At 47.7% G+C, this 22,388-nt stretch overlaps 1 protein-coding gene across 3 annotated transcripts in view; it reads right to left on the bottom strand.

Moving 5' to 3' along the window:
• Positions 1-22,388, bottom strand: part of NACC2 (NACC family member 2) — a 436,512-nt gene that overhangs the window by 227,695 nt on the left and 186,429 nt on the right. The window contains exon 1 of one of the 3 annotated variants that reach the window (XM_085613455.1): positions 3,732-3,908. The exons of the other annotated variants lie outside the window; for them this stretch is intronic. The gene's annotated coding sequence lies outside the window, so the exon portion shown is untranslated. Of the gene's footprint in view, positions 1-3,731; positions 3,909-22,388 lie in introns of those variants that run through there. 3 annotated transcript variants of the gene reach the window in all.

Here is a 22,388-nt window from a genome sequence, read left to right as displayed (position 1 = left end):
AACCGGATCATCTCCCTCACGCCCTTGCTTCTGGCGTAACATTTCGCAGCCACTGTCCTATCCAAAGCGAAAACTGGGAAAAATAAGCTAAATGATGCCAAAGCAGATAGTGCAATCAAACAAGGATTTAAATCAGTATGAAAAAAATAGTACAACTAATACTAAAATGAGTAAACTTTACTAAGGCTACGTCAAATCTTTAAACGTGATGATAGAGACAGTCTGTCAAGTCCATCATCTACTGGAAATCTGTCAGTTCTGCCACGACTACTGAAAATATCTCAACTGTACATGGTACACCTAACTCAATCTTAAGGGATGCCCCCGGGGATCGGGGTGTATTCTATGGGAGAAAAGATTACCACAGTCAAATTATTAGGCCATATTTTAAGTAAGGTAAGAGGTTGTTCTAGGCATGAGCAAAGAATAAGGACATGTGGTTTTGTGGCTCAATTGACAGATTCTTAGATGTTCCATGATTGCATTGTGTGACCTTGGTCAAGCATGACTTAGTCAGAATTCGCAATAAAAGCAGGCTTATCGGCACCATAAAAAAAAAAACATTTCTGGGCACATCACATACTAAATTAACTGGATCAGATCATTTGAAAGTTGTCCATCAGCCTTAAGGCCACATCAGTATACCTTAATTCACTGGACCGCAAGCTATCCAACACAGGACTTCATTAAATAACAAAGTGTCAGGTAGGTAGAGCATGGAATAAAAGGGCATATTCACTTACTCTGCTCTGAGAAGAGCACTATGCCATAAGAAAAACATTTCATTTCATCTTTCCCCTTCGCTCATCTTCTACAGCCAGCTACTAACTGATTTATGGTAGTGGTGGTTTTGCGGACCCAGGAGCCCACTGATTTTTGGTGCTCTGGTTCCGCACGCCCACTGATTTTTGGTGATCTGGTTCCACGAGCCCACTGATTTTTGGTGCTCTGGTTCCACGAGCCCACTGATTTTTGGTGCTCTGGTTCCACGAGCCCACTGATTTTTGGTGCTCTGGTTCCACGAGCCCACTGATTTTTGGTGCTCTGGTTCCACGAGCCCACTGATTTTTGGTGCTCTGGTTCCACGAGCCCACTGATTTTTGGTGCTCTGGTTCCACGAGCCCACTGATTTTTGGTGCTCTGGTTCCACAAGCCCACTGATTTTTGGTGCTCTGGTTCCACAAGCCCACTGACTTTTGGTACTTTGGTTCCGCGGTTCCACAAGCCCTCCAGCAACCACATACCTCCCTCCTTTAACTCATCAGCAGGGCCAGGAGACTCGCCGCCTACACAAGGTGATCCGCGTTCAGTCTCTGACCAGTTAATAAAACCTGCATTTAACAAGAAGTGAAAGCAAACGGTTGAGTGTGTGCAAAGCTCTTTCTCCTGCTCATGTGTTCTTTGGCACTTTGCCCGGGACTATTTTTAAGACCATTTACTAGAAATCCCTCAAATTAACGGAAATACAGATAATGTTGTAAGAATCCTCTGGGCCGAATAAAAGCTACGCTTTATTTTCCTTCTGCACCGATGCAAGAGCCGTAACCGCACGAGGCGGATTTCAACAAGCCTCTTTTGCAATGCAGAGGCGACTGTTTTTGTAAACTTGCCATGAATCATATCGCTGGATTAGACTGGAATAAAAAAGGTCTGATAGCAGAGTGTGGCCAGGCTTTGATGGAAGTCCAATGTAGCAAGTAAAGGTGATGTAAGAAGGTGTGAAAATATCCTCCAACAGGGAACATCCACTGAAACGGGGAGGGGGGGAATGGGGGGGGGGGGGGGGGTATGAAACAATGGTTGTTTGGTTTGCAAAATTTACTGTATCGTTGACTAGCTGGTCCCTTTAACTAGTACAGCGTAGCTCGATGGCTTGCACAGCCGGTGACTTTTAAATGCCCCCTGTTCCTGTCTGCTTTTTATGGCCTGGCTTATGTGAGAATCACCAGGAGAGAGCCTTTGGCAACGCCCACAAGTGGGGAGCCGAGAGTACATGTTTTGATTGGGCAGAAGTTGTGTGCTTCCACAAAAGTTCTGCCTGCCCTCCACACAGCTGCCATCATAGCTGCCCGAGCTTGAACTTTCAGAAGGCACACATGAGATGGTCATGCTATTAAAGTGTCTTGGGATAACAAGATAATTAATGGTGTTTTCCTCTGGCAGTAGTAGAGATGGGAGGAGGGCATTCATTAACTTTCATGGGTGTTTAGGTCTGGCTTGACCATGCAACGGTCACCTGTTCTTTTAACATACACCAATATTATTCTACAGTTCTTTGCTTCCAACATAGATACATATACATTCCATGTTATTTAACTGCAATGCTTCACATTACCATACAACATTCCTTTTAAACCAGACCTACTGGCATTGCCAATGCTTGCTCAGAAAGGTATGGAATTAACAGCACTGGGAAAACAGTGCCCCTTTAAACAGAAGAGGTGGGGCAAAGCCTGGATCCATTTATTTTGATGTTTTATATCAAGCCCACGTGCCTCTATTTGCCCATTTTACAGAGTATTGGATAAGGCGGAAAAGGTAGTAGCCTATGCGTTTGGCTGATTATATGCCAGTTGTGAGGTTTTTATATGGGAAACAGCCTTTACAACAAGGTTTTTACCATGCTGTGTCTTTACCACGTACATGCATTTACAACACATGCCTTTATCATGCATTGAAGGTAAGTTGGGAGAGAGAGCGCGAGAGAGAGAGAGAGCGGGAGAAAGGAAAAGGGAGAATATATATATATATATATATATATATATATATATATATATATACACACACACATATACACACCATTTCTGACATCTTCATAAAGATCAGACACCGAAACAGAGGTAGCATTGCTATTCCTTCCTCGTATTTATTTCGAAATTTTCGCTATGACGCGTTTCGGCATACCTGCCTTGTTCACATTATATATATGTATAGCGTGGTAAAGACATGCAATGCAAAAGCATGCGTTCTACAAAAATGTGAGGTACAAAATGTGTTGTAAAGTAATGCGAAGTATTTCGCTGCGTTGTGCCATCATAGAACCTTTTATAGTAAGTGTAGCAGTTGGGATGAACACCAAAAATCATCTATACAAAGTTGTACCAATTTCAAGATCTGCTGTTGACAGTGGGGGCACATGGGGTATGTTCAGGTAACAGGTGGCCATGGTCTAAAGTAGGGCCTGAAGTGGAAACACCAAAGTGCTGCTACGAGTTTGCCACCGAGACCTGCCAGTACTCTCTCATTACAAGTGCGGCACCCCCGCTGAGAAGTCCAGGCACTCTCCCTTCGAATAAAGCGCAGGTACTCAGACCGGTGCTTTGATGGACAGATGCTGCAAGGTACTCGGGGCAGCTTGCTTCCATTGGAGTTTGGACGGTGCCCCGCCATAACTTTTACCCTTCATTGCAAGAATGCGCACAGACCCAGATTCTTGAACCGGGAAAGAAAAAACAAACTAAGCTGAAAAGCGCTGGCGGACTATGATCGACTGGTCCCAAGTGTGCACAGTTTGTGCAAATCAGAGGGCGGCTGCCCTAATGCTCTGATGAAGAGCTGGGTCCGGAAGGGTACCCCCAGCTCGAGTACAGCGCTGCAAGGCAGTGCCCTCAGGTCAATACTCCAAGGCCCTCGGTCACATTAACAGTGGAACGGATGGCGCAGGGACTACAAGGCATCCAACTCACCATGCAACAACCTTACAAACTCGCTCAGTACCACACCGCACGTACCAGGATACCGGCTCCCTTCCCTCTGTCGCCCAGTGAAGAGTGGATATCACACAGTGTCGGGGACGATGCGCTGGAACCCCACGAGTGTTCCCAGCTCGTCTCTGGGGGCTCTAAGCAGCCTATGTCCATTAAGGGTCGTGAAAACACCCCGGCACATCGGCGGCATCCTCAGCAAGCAGAAAGGGGTGAGCAGAACTGCATCTCAGGTAGCTCTGGGCTTAAAGCCCGCCCCCTCCTAACACAACAACATTTCGTAGAAGTTGGGAGGTCTGATGCAGCTTAAGGCGAAGAGGTATTGGCTGCGTTACAGTTCCTGCCTTGTAAATCACACGGTTACTGTGATGCAGGCCCTGCCATGCTTCGAACAGCAGTGACCCGGATCTGAGGGAAAGAGCCTGAAGTGAGTGAAGCACAGGTGACAGGGCCAGGAGACGTCACATGGGAAGAAAGAAAAATCTTAATTGCTGGTGCATGTGATGTGCGTTTACCTCTTGTACAGTATCAGATGTCATAATGGTGGCAATTCTTGGCATTCGTGGCATGGTGGTACATATCTTTGGTATAATGCTGGTCCTGGCACAACCGTGGTAATTTTGGCACAACACCTTTTGATTTAACACTCAACTATCAGCTTTAAATATATTTTGGGAATCCAACCATTTTTAAAGCATCAGCTTTTAGAGTTAGAAAAATACACATAATTGTGTCTTAAATACACACTGTTTAAATTTGGTATGCATATATTCATTCAACCAAGCAAATGCTTCTGCTTTACTAAGCTGAAAGCAAAGGGGTTCAGCACTTTGATATAGTAACAAAATAATGTCCAAAGTGGAGAGAACACAAAAGATGTTCAAATTCCAGATGTCAATTTCTTTTCAGAGTTGTCCTTTATTAAATTTTAAATTTCACAAGACCATACCCCAACGCGTTTCGTCTCTATGTGAGACTTCTTCAAGGCTCATTAATGTCACAATAACCGATTTGAGGAATGAGGAGTGGTTCAATAAAATTTAATGGATTCCATTTTCAAAAGATTTTATATAATGTGTATTTCCTTGATCATGCCATAATAAACATGTCCAAAATGTTGAAGGGTTCAAAAGAGTACCATGGATTCCATGTCCAGTAGATTATTGTAAAATGTATATTGCCATGGTTTTGTTCTGCAGTTCCATTCTAGATCCGCAGTGTGCCTCGTTGAGGTTCCTTTCAGCTCAGCGTCCATGCACAATTACATGCGCGCCCTGCTAGCTAGCAGGAGTATTATTTGCTTCATCAAACATTGAAAGGACACATGAGAATCCACAGAGAAATAAAAGTTTAACAATCCAAACAAAGACTGAAAAGAAAAAATAGCTTCCCCAAAACTTTCCAACTTTTGAACTAATTTCCAGGTAAATATATAGGAATCTGGGTCATGGAATTTAAAATAGCTACACACCACAAAGACCAGATAGTGCATCACTGAGGCGAACCGGTTGGGTAGATGAACAGGGGTGGCGGAGAGGAACTTCATAAAGTCATACTCTATTCTAATGTGATACGCTTCTATCAGCACCAGTTTTAGCCCCACAGAACAAGTCTACAGCAAGGTCACTGCAAAGTTGTTTGAGACTTCCTGGAAGTGCCCAAAGGTCTTAAAACAGTAGTCTTCAAACATTTTAATTCCGCCCCCCCTTCCCGGTGTAGGACAAAAAATAAAAATCGCCGGCCCCCCCTCAAAAATGTTCACAAATATTCTATTGAACTGGCAATATTTAAATATGTCTAGACTTATTTAAACATTGCAGCTACGTTCCGTCATGGTTTTAGAAATGCAAACAAATACATGATTTCCAAACATACAACTCTGGTGAGGCAGGCCTTACTAATGTGTAATTTTACTTACTAGTGTGATTTTTCGAAATGGTAGTGGGGGTTCGGAGAAAATTTGGAGTATCTTCCCTTTTGACACCTCCTCCGAGCCAGGAATTAAATGACAAAGGATGTTAATGATGGCCCATTACAGATGTGCTGATTGCCGCTCATTTTTTTCGGCTGAAAACAAAGCATAATGTTTCTTCTCGCCAGAGCCTAACGCCCAGTCTGGGATCACTTGAGGCCCTCCTAGGGGGGCCCGCCCCCCAATTTGAAGACCTCTGCCTTAAAAGGTCTACATTTCCTGGCCCTATCATCACGCCGCCACAAATCTAACCATCACAGAAATGGTCTTAATCATGGCAGTAGGTAGTCGGACCAACAACACTATGGGAGATCCTGGAGGTGGTCCTCTGAAGCTTCCTACATCAATGAATTTCTAAGGCTCCGCCGCCAATCTCATTTATAGAACAGGACCACATGACATAGCCGCCTAGAACTGTCTTGACAAAGTGTGGTACAGACTCAATACAATGTGGTGGCATTAAAAAACAAACAGGCATTTCAAAAAAATTAACAAACTATTGTAAAGAAGTTACTTTTGCAGCCAGATTAAAATCAAAGTCCTTGCCTTTTAATTGTGTAGATTTAAGCAGCTCCTGGCACGGCTACTTTCTGCCTTTTGTCAGCATCCCCCTTGTGATTTGGCCCATGCATGCAACTTCTCCGAGAGTCTGGATATGAAAGTGCAGGTACACATCTCTCAAACACAGAGTCATGAAACAGAAGCCGAGGAGAACCTGATCTGCCAATGGCAATGTCCTTGCAGTCTATAAATATCTGTTCTAGGTACAAGAAGAATGCCGCCGCTGCACTAAAGGATCTCCCATGCACTGTAAGAACATCCTTGGCAGAGGATGCAGGGCTGCATCTCTTGCAAAGGTTTGCCAAAGGGGAGACCACGGAACGGAGATGTGCTCTATTATTTAACGCCCACTAAACATCAAAGAGAACGCAGGACAGAACACTGGCCAAAATAATATATGGCTAGACAAATAGGCAAAGCACATTACCGTCATCTTCTGTTTTTAAGAAATATCTGGCCAAAACCAATGGGAAATGGGGACACTTCACAAAACACATCCACCGGGCAAGCAAAGAATAAAAGATAATACTCTGAGAACCACGAGTAGTAAAGCCCTTGAGATCATAAGGAAGGATGCACCGTGCATAATGGTGCTTTTGAAGGGGTTTCATACTCTGGAAACAGCATTACAGCACGTCTGCTCCTGCGAAGATAGGATTAAAAACTATGCCTTCACCAACAATAAATGTGTGTGGGCACCAAGGTACATCATTGCATTTCATAATGCGCCAATGCAGTTTGCATGTCCTGGGACGCGTAGACATGCAGAACTTTACAGGTTGTTATAGCTAACGCGCTGCATGCTAACACGTAATGCAGGCCCTTGTAGATCGTAGGGAGTGGGAGTAATCAGCACAAAGGCCAGTGTTCTGCCTGTTTGGAGTCTTGGTCCCCAAGCGGAGCCACTCCAGTCATGGACCTTTTCGAAGTGGACCTCGAGGTGCTGTCAGCACAGCTGTGGTCCAAGCATGACAGACGAAGTGCGAACATCGCCTCACAGCGGAACCACCACTGCGTGACACATCCCTGATAGGACTTGGCAGCTCCTTGGAGCAGCCACTGCGCAACGCATCCTCAAAGCAGGACCTCGCATTGCAAACCGGCAGCTCCATCGCAGTCGCCCTGAAGTGGTGGCTTTGTCCTGGTACGGTGCAACCAGATAACCACAGATGGCGCTTTGTGCTTTTAAGCACTTTCTGCTCAAATCTTTAAAAATGGCATCTCTTCATATTGGTGTCAAATAATTTAGTACATTTTACTCCATTTTTCTAAATTGGTGTGGGATTTTTCTTGTGTTGAGTTTTCACTTTATTACTGTTGTTCTGCTGCATAAGTACTTTCTAAATTGCCTCCAAGGTAAGCCTGACTGCTTCTGCACCAAGCTACCAGAGGGTTAAGCGAAGGGTTAATTTGGGGTTTGCTGGTGTTTCACTCAGACGAGAACTGTGGTTGCTGCTTGAATGGAGTTTCACCCCCTCAACCAGTAACTCAATTTCCTACGGAAACGTTCACTGTAGTAATTATTGAGCGCAGAAGAATGTATAAAGTGTTGATAAAAATAAAGAGGTGTATATGCTGCAAAAATATTTTGACACAATTTTTAGCACAGAGTGAGGCAAAGAAATTCTGTACATGTGTGCGGCTGAGGGTTCTAGGTCATCGCATCTCATTGGATAAGTGGTGCTATCCCTAGCCTGGGTCATTCACTTTGCAGTAATATTTTCATCACAAGACAAGTGTCTAATGAAATTAAGATTGCAAAATTGTAGTGTAAATGGCAACTCATGATGGAAGCAAGGGGATAGCGCTCGGCCCGAAGCATAGTGGCACTCTCCCTCGCTTGAGATGAAAACGTGGGCCTGAGACGGTGTACATATACAGGTTCAAGAGCAGCTATTGCTGTATTTTTATCTAATTTAGGATTTTTTCTGGTTTGGATTCAACAGTGGCTCTATAGACTCTACGCCTCTATTTTATGAGCATGTACAATGCACTCCTAAACAGAAGATTTAGATCCACCCAGCTGTAAATATACAAGACCGTATAAAAATACAAGGAGAGTCCCTTTAATTGGCAGTGCTGACAGAAACACAACAGAGATCTGAACAGCTAACACTGACGTGTTTAGTCTACAAATCCAAATGGTTCTCATGCTGGCTGGAGAAACGAGCAAATTTGCACCTGCAGAGCCCTTTCACCTTTTTGTCTCCAACATAGATCACCAAGTGTTCTCTTCATGCACCATTTAACTAAATATTTGAAGGAATGGTTAATCCTCCCACCAGGCCTTCTCTGGTGTGAACAGACACTGGTCATAAACACCGAGTGAAAATCCATGTATGTACTTTTTACAGCTGAAAATGTGGTGTCCACGGAAGAATGTGTGCCGTTCATGGCTGGGGAATTAGCTACAGAGTGCCCCCATAATCCTGGGTGCAAACAGAGCCTAAAAGCAGAGCTTCCCGCTTCTCATCTGCCTTTTTCCTGTCCTCTGAACAAAACCAGGAGTGAAATGAGTCAAAGAAAAAAACTTATTCCCACAGCAGCCCTGACTGTGGTCGCAGCCAAAAAACTGAAATAGGTGGGTGTCCTAGTGATTCAAGAGGTAAGGTAGCATTTAACCAACTAGGGGCATAAGTTAGCACAACTAGCTCTGTGTAGCTTTTGTATCAAGGTTATGGCAATATAACTTAGTAGGTTAAACGTGGGCTCCGTATGGATCCCGAAGTCCACACACTTGTAATGGGATAGGTCTAACTCATAACTTCAGTTCTACTATGTCAGGAAAATGTGTACTACTGAGATGAGTATATCCAATTTTAAAACCCTGCAACTTCAATTACAAAGCAACAGAAAACAGTGTGCTGAAATACCTGGATGAGAAAATGAACCAGCAAGCCATAAAACACATTGTTGGACTTGGCTGTCTCTGCAGGGTCACCCCCAAACCTGTTCCCTTCTCCAGCCGTTTTCAGAACCCATTTCTGTTGGCTTTAGAACTCTGTGCACTTTACCATTGCTCACCAGTGCCACATTACATGCACTTTCTCCCTTACACAGAGTAAAATTGGCTTACACCCAATTGCTCCATTTAATGTGTTTGTAACACCCTAGTTAAGTGATATTACATGTACCCAATACCTATAAACTAAATGCTACAAGCAGGCCAGCAGCAGTCCTTGTGCCACCCACTTAAGTAACCATCTAAACAGGTCTCAGGCCAGCCATTTTGACATGGCAAAATACATATTTAGCCAGTGCTAAAGCTTCCTTTTTAATATATATAGGCCACCCCTAGGGTAAGCCCTAAACAGCCCATAGGGCAGGGTGCAGTGTATTTAAATTGTTGGACATGTTTTTTTTTTAACTTTTACACTTCCTGGTAGTGAAAAACTCTTAAATCCGTTTCTCACTACAGCAAGGCCCACCTCTTCCATAGGATAAACTGGTGTTATCTTATTACATTTAATAAGTGTTAACTTTCAATTGCAAACAGGTAGGAATCTCACGTTTGGCGTCTAAAGAATTGCAATTAAAAAACCCTGGTTAATGATTTTAAGTTACATTTCTGAAAATGGTACTTTTAAAAAGTTGGCAATTTTTTGTACTAATAATTTGGTGCCTGCAGCCTGGGTCACATGACTTGGTGTAGCTGGCAGGTGGTCTTTGAGAATTGTTCCCAGACAGGGAGACAAATAGGGAATAGGTGCTGGAAGGATGGGCTATCTCGGACTTGATGGGGGCGGGGGAGAAGGGGTGGAGATGTCACCTACCACATTTAAACCATTTGTGAGGGTGCTGAGCCAGAACCTTTGTGATGTTTGATACTAGGCCTTAGTGTCCCTAGGCAAGCTGGAACCAGGGCAGGGAGGTAGGAAATTCCGAACACCTTTGGGGGTGGAAATCACAAGAACCTTATACTATTTCAAAGCTGTCACCAAGTATAAATAATGACCCAACTATTCAGGACACTCCTGGACCTGTGGAAACTCCAGAAGGATGATGCCCAGTTGCCCTGCTGCTTGAGTTGTGCCATGCTTGCTGAGAAGCTAGACTAGACCGCACACTTCATCCCAGGCTGAAGTGACGCCAAGTGTCAGCTGATTGACCGCCTAGTCTGAGCTACTGGGACACAAAAAACTCCAGAGGTTTCCCTGCAACTGCCCAGCTGCACTAGACCCGATTGAACCAGCAACTGGGCTTGCCTGAGCCCTGCTGGCCTTCATTGCTGAGAGTTTCTGATTTCCGAGAGGTGCCCTTCAGGTCCTGGACCTTTGGTGTGGAATCAGTTAAACTCCTGCTTGAAGAAAAGGAAGAATCCTGACATTTTGGGTTTTTCGTGCCAACAAACAGGCCAGTTTGCATCAAGATCTTGCTGCCCGCCAACAAGAAGTTCTGGTGAATCAGACTTTTCACACTGCAACGACCACCAGTGTCGACCAGATAAGCAGGATCTGCACTTCACGCTACAGCATCAATGCCCCACAGTGACTGCTACTGAGAATCTCCAGGAACAACCGTCCACGATGCTCAACAGGATCTTCGCACTACAGCAACAACAGTCCACAATGCCCGGCCTGGTCTTCGCACTACAGCGATGACCATCCACAACACTCTCCCTGCTCCTCCTATTCATGGTGGAGGAGACTACAATTCTTTGCGCTGGACTTCTGTAGGTAATATTTTCAGTGGGACTAACCTGGTACCTGTGCCAGCCCGTGCTCCACTGCAGCCGGACTGAACTTGACTTTCTCACAGTCTCCCAGACAAGAAGTGGTGCTTTGTGGTTTTAGGCGCTATCTTACCTTGAATAGTTGAATTGCATATCTCCGGTTGTGATGATTACATTTTGGTTGTTTTGGGGTGGAATAATTTATTAAATTTTACTCTATTTTTCTAAATTCTTACGTGATTTTAAATCACTTTAGTACTGTTTGAAATGCTTTATAAATACTTTACACATTGCCTCTAAGTTAAGCCTGCGTGCTTTTGTGCCAAGCTACCAGAGGGTTAAGCACAAGGTAATTTGGGGTTGATTGGGACTTCACCCTAACCGGTATCGGAGTTGCTGCTTGAGTTTCACCCCTCTCAACCAATAACCCAATTTCCTACACTGGCTTATTCGCCCTTCCCCGCCCCACCAAACACCAGACTGGGGAAGAACCTTAGGGGGCATTTGTGAGTGTGTGGCATGTTGTTAAGAGTGTTGGAGTGAAAGAACTACTCACCAAATAGGTGCCAGCATACGCCATAATGGAATCAAATTAAAAATCTTTTGTGAGGGATCTTGGCCCTGATGAAAGCCAAGTAACCCGAGCTGGGCACAAGGCGGCTGAAACATGTAGGCCAGTCTCTTGATGTGGAGTACATAACGAAACTCTTTAGCATCAACACCCTGTTTTTAATCTCGTCACGGATCCCTGGGAAAAAAGGAGCAATACTTGCAACTGTGGATACCCCAAGACAAAATTAATAGTTAGATCCCCAACCCCTGGATACAAAAAATCCCAAACAAAGGGCTCGTTCACGAAAATTAGGTAGTGCCCACCCAGATACATTACCAGTACCTACAGCGAGGACTGGATGCTGGAGCATGCGAGTGAATTAAAGCCCGGTGGGTGAGGGTCTTTATAACAAACTAAACAGCCACAAATGGTGCAGGGTAGAGCCGTGGGGCGGGGAATTAACATAGGATGATGAGGGAGAATAAAATAAAAATAAGAAAACCACTTACCTTGCACTCACCGCATCACCGACTCGGCGATGAGGCTTATCTGCACTTCCTGCGGCTTAAACTAAAGGGTTTTCTTTTGGAAGCAGGACGGTGCAAATAATTTGCCCTGGGCTAATGTAGCTACTTCCTTACTGATTATATATGATATACAAAGTGTAAGCAGAGTGGATCCGCTTGAACGCTTCTACTTCCCTCTTGCGATTGAAGTAAGGCATCCAAACAGCTAGCACTTCCTAAACAAAAAAAGCCATTACTGAGCAATTAATGTGTCGCCGTGTCAACAAAGTAAACAAGGAACACATACAGAGTCTCAATTCCAAAATACATGTCACATCTGCAGTCTAACCACAAGATTACTTGATGCCCAATCAACAAAACCCATTATGAATAGAAATGGGACAATGTAACCATCTTTGAAATACCATTGCCTTATTTGACAGACCAACCAAGCAAATGTAACCAATAAAAACATATGAAAGTCAAAGCAATGGCTGGAGGGGACTGATCCAAGTTCTTTATCAGTGCCTCTTTGCATTTTTTGAGGATTTGGTACAATGCTGTCCCCAGACAGGGAGAGTGGATTGCAACCAGACCTAATAACTAGGAGCCTAGTCATAGTCAGACACTAAAGCAAAAAGTCCAACAAAAGAGAAGCCCTTTCATATGCACGGAGAATCCTTACCTCAGGCATCATGTGTAAGGAAGCAATGGAAAAGCCAATAGGTCTCGCCTTTTTGTATGAGCGCACACCAAGCAAGCGCACGCCTACAAAATGACAAGCACTTTATTCTCTAATCGGAGTTGGATCAGTAAACAAAAAGGAAGAAAAAGTAGCATTGCTGGGAGAAAGCAACAGGAGGGCAGTGGATGAACAAACTATGTGTGAGTGGTGATAAGTAAGACGGAGGGCATGGGTGGTGGGGACGGTACAAAGCAGTAGTGAGTTAGAAACAAAAACGGAGAAAGAGCAACTGTGGGGGTGCACAGGTGAGGGCGAAGCACACTGGTTAAAAAGCAATGTGAGGAATAAGCATACAAGGGAGCCAAAGAGAGGGCAGGGGAGAAGAACTCGGGCAGCAAAAGAGCAATATGAGTGAGCGCGGTGGAGGAGAGAAGTACATGGGGGGAAGCTGGAAAACACATGTACTCTGGTGGAGTGCTTAAACAAAAAGAAAACAGCGCGTGAAAAGGGAGCAGTAGAAGGACACAAGTAATGGGTCTCTGCTCCAGACTAGGGACAAACGGAACAGGAAGGAAAGCCCACACATACTGACAAATAAGAAGCAAGTAAGTGCAAGGACGGGCTCTAAACCCATTGTAAGGTAACAACGCGTCTCGCAACAGGCAGCGCATGCGCTGGTCTTAAGCCACGTCTACTGAGCATAATTGTATTTTTATCTTGGTATCTGGTTTACATTCCGAGCAGATCACCGTTTAATGTTAGAGTGATTATGATAATAGGCGATCTTTTTAGGTTTGGTTAGATAGGGCTTTAGCTATTCAACGTAATTCATCACGCTAACATTTGAAAATATATGTCCAGGTGTTGTATTAGAAGGGAAGTGAAATCAACTCAACATGCTGACAACATACAAACAACAACATACAAACAAGAAGCATCATCTCAGCATAACATTTGATATGTATTGGGCTGGAGCGTGAATCACTTCTTCCTGTGTGTACCCACACCACATAGATACACGTGCTTACAAATAAATTGATTTGTTTTTAAGATGATAATAAGTTTAATGTGAATGTAGTGACTTTGTGACATCAGTGCTGTTTAAAGGACGGCGTCAACTTTCCTTTCAAATACAGCTTTTATCATTTGTAAAATTGCACATATGATGAGACACTTCAGTATTCCATATCATTTTTACTATGACGTCTGATGCATGCCTTAGAACGTCATCTATTGACAACCTGCGGTTATGGCTAGTGCCTGGGGTCAGCAAACAATTGTACAAAGACAGAAAAACTTTAAAGTTTTCTGTGTTTCCCATTGTTTGTATTTGTGACATCGGCTGTTAACTTTAACGCATGTAAAGAAACACGAAGACACGTCTTAGGCCAACATCACCGTGTTTAGTGGGACAGCGTAGGCACCGGTTATTAGTGCATTTCAATGTTTATAATGAAGCAGTAAAGACTCTTATCTTGGACATCAGTTCTTTTAATGCTTCTAATGATGCAATGCTAATAATTATTTGCATACGTCATTGCTTTAAATGCTATATAGCACCGGTCTCTGTGATCAATAGTTTGCTTTTAGTGGTTCAGTACTAGTACTACTGATAACAATGCTTAAAATGTTAGGGCCAGCATTTTTTAAATAGCTTAACTAAGTTTAATAGGACAACACAGATTGTATAGGGTAATAACAAAGCTTTTAAGGGGAGAGTGCTGAAATGTCCTAGTTTAATGGATTTCAAACGGTGAGGCACGCCCTCAAACTTGGCGCTGTTTGAAGGGGACCCTATGACCAGTAACTCATCTAAAAAACTCTAAGTTCTCTATTTTGTTTTTCAAGTGGCTTGGGAGCTAGCAAAACTGCCCGAAAAAAATTATCCAAAACATATCTAACCCATCTAATAGTGTATCTCCAACATTGTGTCGGTTCAGCTTGTTTAAGACTTCTTTTTATGGGCAGTAGTGCTTGATCTGAGGAAAGATCTCTGTTTTAAGAGGGTGCTCTCGAGCTGAGCCCAGGTATTGGCTTGAAGGCCTTGGCAGCACAAACCAGTTGCAGGACGGCAGCTGAAATGACGGTATAATGAGTTACGGAGTAGTAAGGGAGTAATAAGTACCTTGGATGACCAGCGGATCTACCACAGCATTACCAACCCTTCAAAAGAATCAGAGGAGGTTGCGACAAGGAAGATGGTGTGGCAGGGTTGGTAGGGACTAATAAGAGCAGGACATTCACAGGGCAGGTGTGTCAAGGGGAGGTGGTGGCAAAATGTGCTCAACAGGCAATCTGATGAGATCCATGGATGTATGCCAACTGCCCACACATTTGATGCTTTGTAAGCTGGAAAACAATCATGTGGTACTGCGTTGATTTTCAGAAATGCATTTTTGCCGCCTCAGACACTTGGGAATAGCAGTACATACATGCAAGATGAATAGCCTTACCTCATCATGTAAGATAAACTCAAGGACTGGGTGGCTATCCCTGCTTCACTTGCCGCTCTAACAATAGTTAGCAATCCTACCGGCCATACTGGGTTTATCTGCATGCCAACTCTACACTCACTGAATCACAAATACAGGGCATTCTTTGGGTGCCCTGCACCACTCGCAATTCCTACAGCCTCTGATAAACAACAGCTGCTGACCACAAGGGGGTCCACTCTCTAGGACCGTCCTGACCCCACCGCAAAACTCGGTGTCCGGCAATGCCAGTACTCTTAGGCCCTCTTCCAAGAGACCAATGCTCACGAGCCGCAGTAGCTGCATCCTCTACTCGCTCTCCTAAATCCAAAGCACATTATCAGAAAAACAATGTGTATGACCTTAACTATTGTTCTTCTACAGCAAAAGACAAACGTCCCACTTCGACTAGCGTCATCTTTCAGTCATCTATATCCAAGCATGTTTTAGTCTTACAAAAAATATACACAAAACTCATCTTTAAGCTCAAAATCATAAAGATGGTCTATATATCCTAAAATTCCCTGTCGAATGCATTTTTCAAAGCTTGTTACAACAGTGAACGAAAACCGGCTTTCCTGTGCTGCTTGCTGCCATACCATTAGAGCTGCAAGCATGAACCCAGCCGCCGAGAACTGAGGTTTTGGAAGGAGTGAGAATAAACGTTGAACACCTTTCCTTTTATTATTTTTAAAACTGAGCACATTTTGTAAACAGAACAGGTTTTGAAAAAGATGAGAAGAAATCCTGGAGAAAAAAAATGTATGCAGCTGCGAAGCAGAGCCAAGAAACGAACCATTTCATTTTTTGACCATTTTTGGTTCTTCGGCTTCGAGTTTCTATTTCGTGGTTTTTGTTCTGCCGCTTTCAACGGTGCCACCGTTGAACGTTTTACACCTTGAACGCGTTTCTCCGGTTTGTCTGGCACCAGTTAATCTGGTCCGAATAGGAATTAAGGAAAATAAAAGTTGCCCAGAGACTTGACAGCCGCAGTATAAATGTTGTGATCAACGAGTCGCGCTAGCCTGCCTATCCTTCAGCGATGGTACAGGAGACACAACTTGATGATCATAATAAGCTCGTGCCATGACGGAGAATGTGGTGCGTTCCAGAGGAGGAGGTCCAAGCAGATGTATATATATAAAAAAAAAATAAGAAAAAAAGGGGAACAAGCAATAATAAGCTTAACATTTTGCAAAAGACCTAAAACGGTACCATCAAAAGCCAAATTAAGGGATTAAGGGTCTTCTCACAACTTAAATTTGCATATTAGGAAGCTACACAATGTGGGACACCCCCGCGCCGCACGGCCACCAGCTGCTGCGTGTGCCCCTTGCCTGCCCTGCTGCCTCGTTGAGCCTCGTTTGCCGGCTGCCGCCGCTGCGAGTGCTGTTGCCGCTTTTTCCTGGTTTTATCAAGCATTTGTGCTTGTCTTGCCGATCTGTGTTTTCTCTGTTTTGCCCGTTTTTTGTCATTTATTTTTGCCTGTTTGTATTTTAAAGTGTGCGCTCTCCTTCCTTGTTGCCCGCCTACCGCGCCACCCCCCGCCCTCCCTTCCCGCCACCGCCGCTTGTCCCCGCCCCTTTTTCTTCTGTATCCCTCCCCGCTCCCGCCTCCCAGCTGCCCCGCCCACCCGCGCACTTGGCCTTAAATGGCGACCGTGCGACGCAGGTGAGTGTGACCCACTTGTGGGACACCCCCGCGCCGCACGGCCACCAGCTGCTGCGTGTGCCCCTTGCCTGCCCTGCTGCCTCGTTGAGCCTCGTTTGCCGGCTGCCGCCGCTGCGAGTGCTGTTGCCGCTTTTTCCTGGTTTTATCAAGCATTTGTGCTTGTCTTGCCGATCTGTGTTTTCTCTGTTTTGCCCGTTTTTTGTCATTTATTTTTGCCTGTTTGTATTTTAAAGTGTGCGCTCTCCTTCCTTGTTGCCCGCCTACCGCGCCACCCCCCGCCCTCCCTTCCCGCCACCGCCGCTTGTCCCCGCCCCTTTTTCTTCTGTATCCCTCCCCGCTCCCGCCTCCCAGCTGCCCCGCCCACCCGCGCACTTGGCCTTAAATGGCGACCGTGCGACGCAGGTGAGTGTGACCCACTTGTGGGACACCCCCGCGCCGCACGGCCACCAGCTGCTGCGTGTGCCCCTTGCCTGCCCTGCTGCCTCGTTGAGCCTCGTTTGCCGGCTGCCGCCGCTGCGAGTGCTGTTGCCGCTTTTTCCTGGTTTTATCAAGCATTTGTGCTTGTCTTGCCGATCTGTGTTTTCTCTGTTTTGCCCGTTTTTTGTCATTTATTTTTGCCTGTTTGTATTTTAAAGTGTGCGCTCTCCTTCCTTGTTGCCCGCCTACCGCGCCACCCCCCGCCCTCCCTTCCCGCCACCGCCGCTTGTCCCCGCCCCTTTTTCTTCTGTATCCCTCCCCGCTCCCGCCTCCCAGCTGCCCCGCCCACCCGCGCACTTGGCCTTAAATGGCGACCGTGCGACGCAGGTGAGTGTGACCCACTTGTGGGACACCCCCGCGCCGCACGGCCACCAGCTGCTGCGTGTGCCCCTTGCCTGCCCTGCTGCCTCGTTGAGCCTCGTTTGCCGGCTGCCGCCGCTGCGAGTGCTGTTGCCGCTTTTTCCTGGTTTTATCAAGCATTTGTGCTTGTCTTGCCGATCTGTGTTTTCTCTGTTTTGCCCGTTTTTTGTCATTTATTTTTGCCTGTTTGTATTTTAAAGTGTGCGCTCTCCTTCCTTGTTGCCCGCCTACCGCGCCACCCCCCGCCCTCCCTTCCCGCCACCGCCGCTTGTCCCCGCCCCTTTTTCTTCTGTATCCCTCCCCGCTCCCGCCTCCCAGCTGCCCCGCCCACCCGCGCACTTGGCCTTAAATGGCGACCGTGCGACGCAGGTGAGTGTGACCCACTTGTGGGACACCCCCGCGCCGCACGGCCACCAGCTGCTGCGTGTGCCCCTTGCCTGCCCTGCTGCCTCGTTGAGCCTCGTTTGCCGGCTGCCGCCGCTGCGAGTGCTGTTGCCGCTTTTTCCTGGTTTTATCAAGCATTTGTGCTTGTCTTGCCGATCTGTGTTTTCTCTGTTTTGCCCGTTTTTTGTCATTTATTTTTGCCTGTTTGTATTTTAAAGTGTGCGCTCTCCTTCCTTGTTGCCCGCCTACCGCGCCACCCCCCGCCCTCCCTTCCCGCCACCGCCGCTTGTCCCCGCCCCTTTTTCTTCTGTATCCCTCCCCGCTCCCGCCTCCCAGCTGCCCCGCCCACCCGCGCACTTCGCCTTAAATGGCGACCGTGCGAACGCGCAGCGGTCACGCGCAGCGGGCGCGCCGATTGTGCGCCGAAGGCGCGCCAAAGGTAAGCCCGTCTGCGCCCGTCCGCGACCGGACCGCGACCAGCGCCAGGACCCCTGGCCCCCGAGGAGCCCGACCGACCCGCCTGACGTACTCCGCCGCCACCCTCATCGGACTCAACACCGGCCGACTCCCAGAATGCCATCAAGCCACACCACGACACACCCACGGACCTTTCAGCTGCCACGCCTGCAAGTTCTCCTGCATCCGGACCAGCCCCGCACCAGCACCCGCAAAGTCGAACTCCAGCAGCTACCACCTCAAGTGCATCCTGCTCAACACCCGCTCCGTCCACAGACACGCCATCGAACTCTGGAACCTCCTAGACGCCACAGCCCCTGACGTTGCCTTCCTCACGGAGACCTGGATGAACGCCTCTTCAGCTCCCGACATCGCCATCGCCATCCCAGAGGGCTACAAGATCATCCGGAGGGACCGCAACGCCAACCAGATGGGAGGAGGCATCGCCATCATCCACAGGAACACCATCCGTCTCACGACCAGCACCGACAACACCCTGACCAGCGCCGAACACCTGCACTTCCAGATCCACACCAACCCGAACACCACCCTCAGAGGCACCCTGATCTACCGACCCCCTGGACCACGCACGCAATTCAGCGAGGACATCGCCGACTTCGTCAGCCCGCATGCCCTCCCCTCCGCCGACTACATCCTCCTGGGGGACCTGAACTTCCACCTGGAGAACAACAACGACCACAACACCAGCACCCTGCTCGACAACCTCGCCAACCTGGGACTCAAGCAACTGGTGTCCACCCCCACCCACCTCGCCGGACACACACTCGACGCCGTCTTCTCATCCAGCACAGACATAGACTTCAGCCACGCCACAGAGCTTCAATGGACGGACCACAGCTGCGTCCACTTCACCTTCAAGAGAACGACGACCCACCAACACCAGCAACACACCGCCCGCAGAAGCTGGAACAAGATCACAGCAGACCAGCTCGCCACCTCCCTGAGCCAACACCCTCCTGCCAGCTCAGCGAACCCCAGCCAGGCCGCCGACAACCTCACGAAGTGGATCACCACCTGCGCGGACGAGCTCGCCCCGCTGAGGACCCCGCCCAGCAGACCCACCAGCAAGAAGGCCCCATGGTTCACCGACGAACTCAAGAGCTCCAAGAAGAACTGCCGAGCCCTCGAGAAAGCCTGGAAAAAGGACCCGTCACCGGACAACAGGACCTCCTACAAACTGGCCACCCGGAAACACCACCAGCTGATCCGCGCCGCCAAGAGAACAGCATTCAAGGACCGGTTGGACAACAACGCACACAACAGCAAGGAACTCTTCAACATCGTGAAAGAGCTTTCCAACCCCAGAGCAGGAAACAACGACATCACCCCATCACAAGACCTCTGCAACTCCCTCGCCTCATACTTCCACAACAAGATCACGGACATACACAGCAGTTTCAACAACCAACCAACGCACACCACGACCGACCTGCCACCCCCCCCCACCACCACCCTCCACGCCTGGACCCCGATCAGCACAGAAGACACCATCCGCACGATGAACTCCATCCACTCCGGATCACCAACCGACCCCTGCCCTCACCACGTCTTCAACAAGGCCGACGCTGCCATCGCACCCCACCTGCGAGACATCATCAACACATCCTTCGACACCGCCATCTTCCCCGAAAGCTGGAAACACGCCGAACTCAGCGCTCTACTCAAAAAACCAACAGCGGACCCCACCGACCTCAAGAATTACCGCCCCATCTCGCTTCTACCGTTTCCAGCCAAAGTCATCGAGAAGACCGTCAACAAGCAGATGGCCGCCTTCCTCGAGACGAACGGATCCCTCGACCCCTCACAGTCCGGCTTCCGAGCCAAACACAGCACCGAGACCGCCCTCATCGCCGCCACCGATGACATCCGAGCCCTGATGGACAAGGGAGAAACAGCGGCCCTCATCCTCCTAGACCTCTCCGCGGCATTCGACACGGTCTGCCACCGCACCCTAACACGGCGCCTCAGCAACATCGGTATCCAGGACAAGGCACTGGAATGGATCATCTCCTTCCTCGACGGAAGAACACAGCGAGTCCGCCTACCACCGCACAAGTCAGAGGCCTCCGAAGTCATCTGCGGCGTCCCCCAAGGATCATCACTGAGCCCCACCCTCTTCAACGTCTACATGAGCCCCCTCGCGGCCATCGTACGCAAACACCACCTCAGCATCATCTCCTACGCCGACGACACCCAGCTGATCCTCTCCCTGACCAACAACCCCGCCGCCGCCAGAGCCAACCTGCACGAAGGGATGAAAGAGGTAGCCGAGTGGATGACGACCAGCCGCCTGAAACTGAACTCGGACAAGACGGAGGTCCTCATCCTGGGCTCTTCACCCTCCGCCTGGGACGACTCCTGGTGGCCTCCCGCCCTGGGCACCGCGCCCAAACCGACAGACCATGCACGAAACCTGGGCTTCATCCTGGACTCCTCCCTCTCCATGACCAGGCAAGTCAACAGCGTCTCCTCGGCGTGCTTCAACATCCTACGCATGCTACGAAAGATCTTTTGGTGGATCCCCTCAGAGACCAGGAAGACCGTCACCCAGGCCCTCGTCACCAGCCGACTGGACTACGGCAACGCCCTCTACGCCGGGACCACCGCCAAGCTCCAGAAGAGACTCCAGCGGATCCAAAACGCCTCAGCCAGACTCATCCTCGACATCCCACGATCCAGCCACATCTCCGGTCATCTGAGAGACCTTCACTGGCTCCCCATCAACAAGAGAATCACCTTCCGCCTCCTCACCCACGCACACAAAGCCCTACACGACCAAGGCCCGAGCTACCTCAACAGCCGAGTCAACTTCTACGCTCCCAAACGCCACCTCCGATCAGCCAACCACGCCCTCGCCGCCGTCCCCCGCATCCGAAGAGCGACTACAGGAGGAAGGTCCTTCTCCTACCTGGCCGCCAAGACCTGGAACTCCCTCCCGTCCGACCTGCGCCTGACCCAAGACCACCTCTCCTTCAGGAAGAAGCTGAAGACCTGGCTGTTCGAGCAGTAGCGGCACCCCCCCTCCCCAGCGCCTTGAGACCCTACGGGTACGTAGCGCGCTTTATAAGTGTCACTGATTGATTGATTGATTGATTGATTGACACAATCAGCGATTGTCCTGTAAAAGTGGCACACAGGTAAACAAAAATAATGCACAGAAATGTTGTAATAGCTTTGACTGTCAGAATTGTGCTGTAATGCGCTTGGTTCAAGCTCATATTCTGACTTTGATGATGTCACAAATGGAATGGTTTAAAAGGGCCATAGTAGATCATCATAGCTAATGATGGGCACAGCAAACTAGGCAAACATGTAGAGTTAAGCAACCAAAGCGGTAACTTGAACCTTGGCACATAAAGAAAAGTTGAGCAGTTGCACCTTGCAAAACTATGGCCCCCGCTTGTAAAATGTAGCAAGGCGCCCCTTCGCCTCATGGATCTCATACCTTAGCCTGAACAGCCCGCATGAGCTCTATCTTAAGACCCTGAATTATAGAGACATTTTTAGCATAAATATGGGACCTCACTTTTCCATTCCTGGGCTCTGCTTTTACATTTCAGTGCATTCTGGGTGCTGTAGTCTGGTTTCATTTTAATTGAGCCAATTGGACCAACACACCTGATAATGATATGTAAAAGCAAATTTTAGTAATGGAAAAGCGTTCCCTGGTGACACAGAACCATCTATTACCCTGTGTGAGGTGGGATGAAGCTAGAGTGTGAGGGACCCTGACACTCTAAGGTATGAATGATCCATCAACACAACAACGCTACACTGCGCTAGTCGGGCTAAAATAGAAACATATTTATCAGTATTTATCGTTTTTTGTGCCCATGAATTGGTACTATTTTTATTAAAACATTAACTTATTTGGAGACGGTTAAGACAGGCAATC

This window comes from Triturus cristatus, chromosome 1_2 (genome assembly GCF_964204655.1).
Source record: "Triturus cristatus chromosome 1_2, aTriCri1.1, whole genome shotgun sequence".
Classification (NCBI taxonomy): domain Eukaryota; kingdom Metazoa; phylum Chordata; class Amphibia; order Caudata; family Salamandridae; genus Triturus; species Triturus cristatus.
This window is presented reverse-complemented; position numbering and strand designations above follow the sequence as displayed.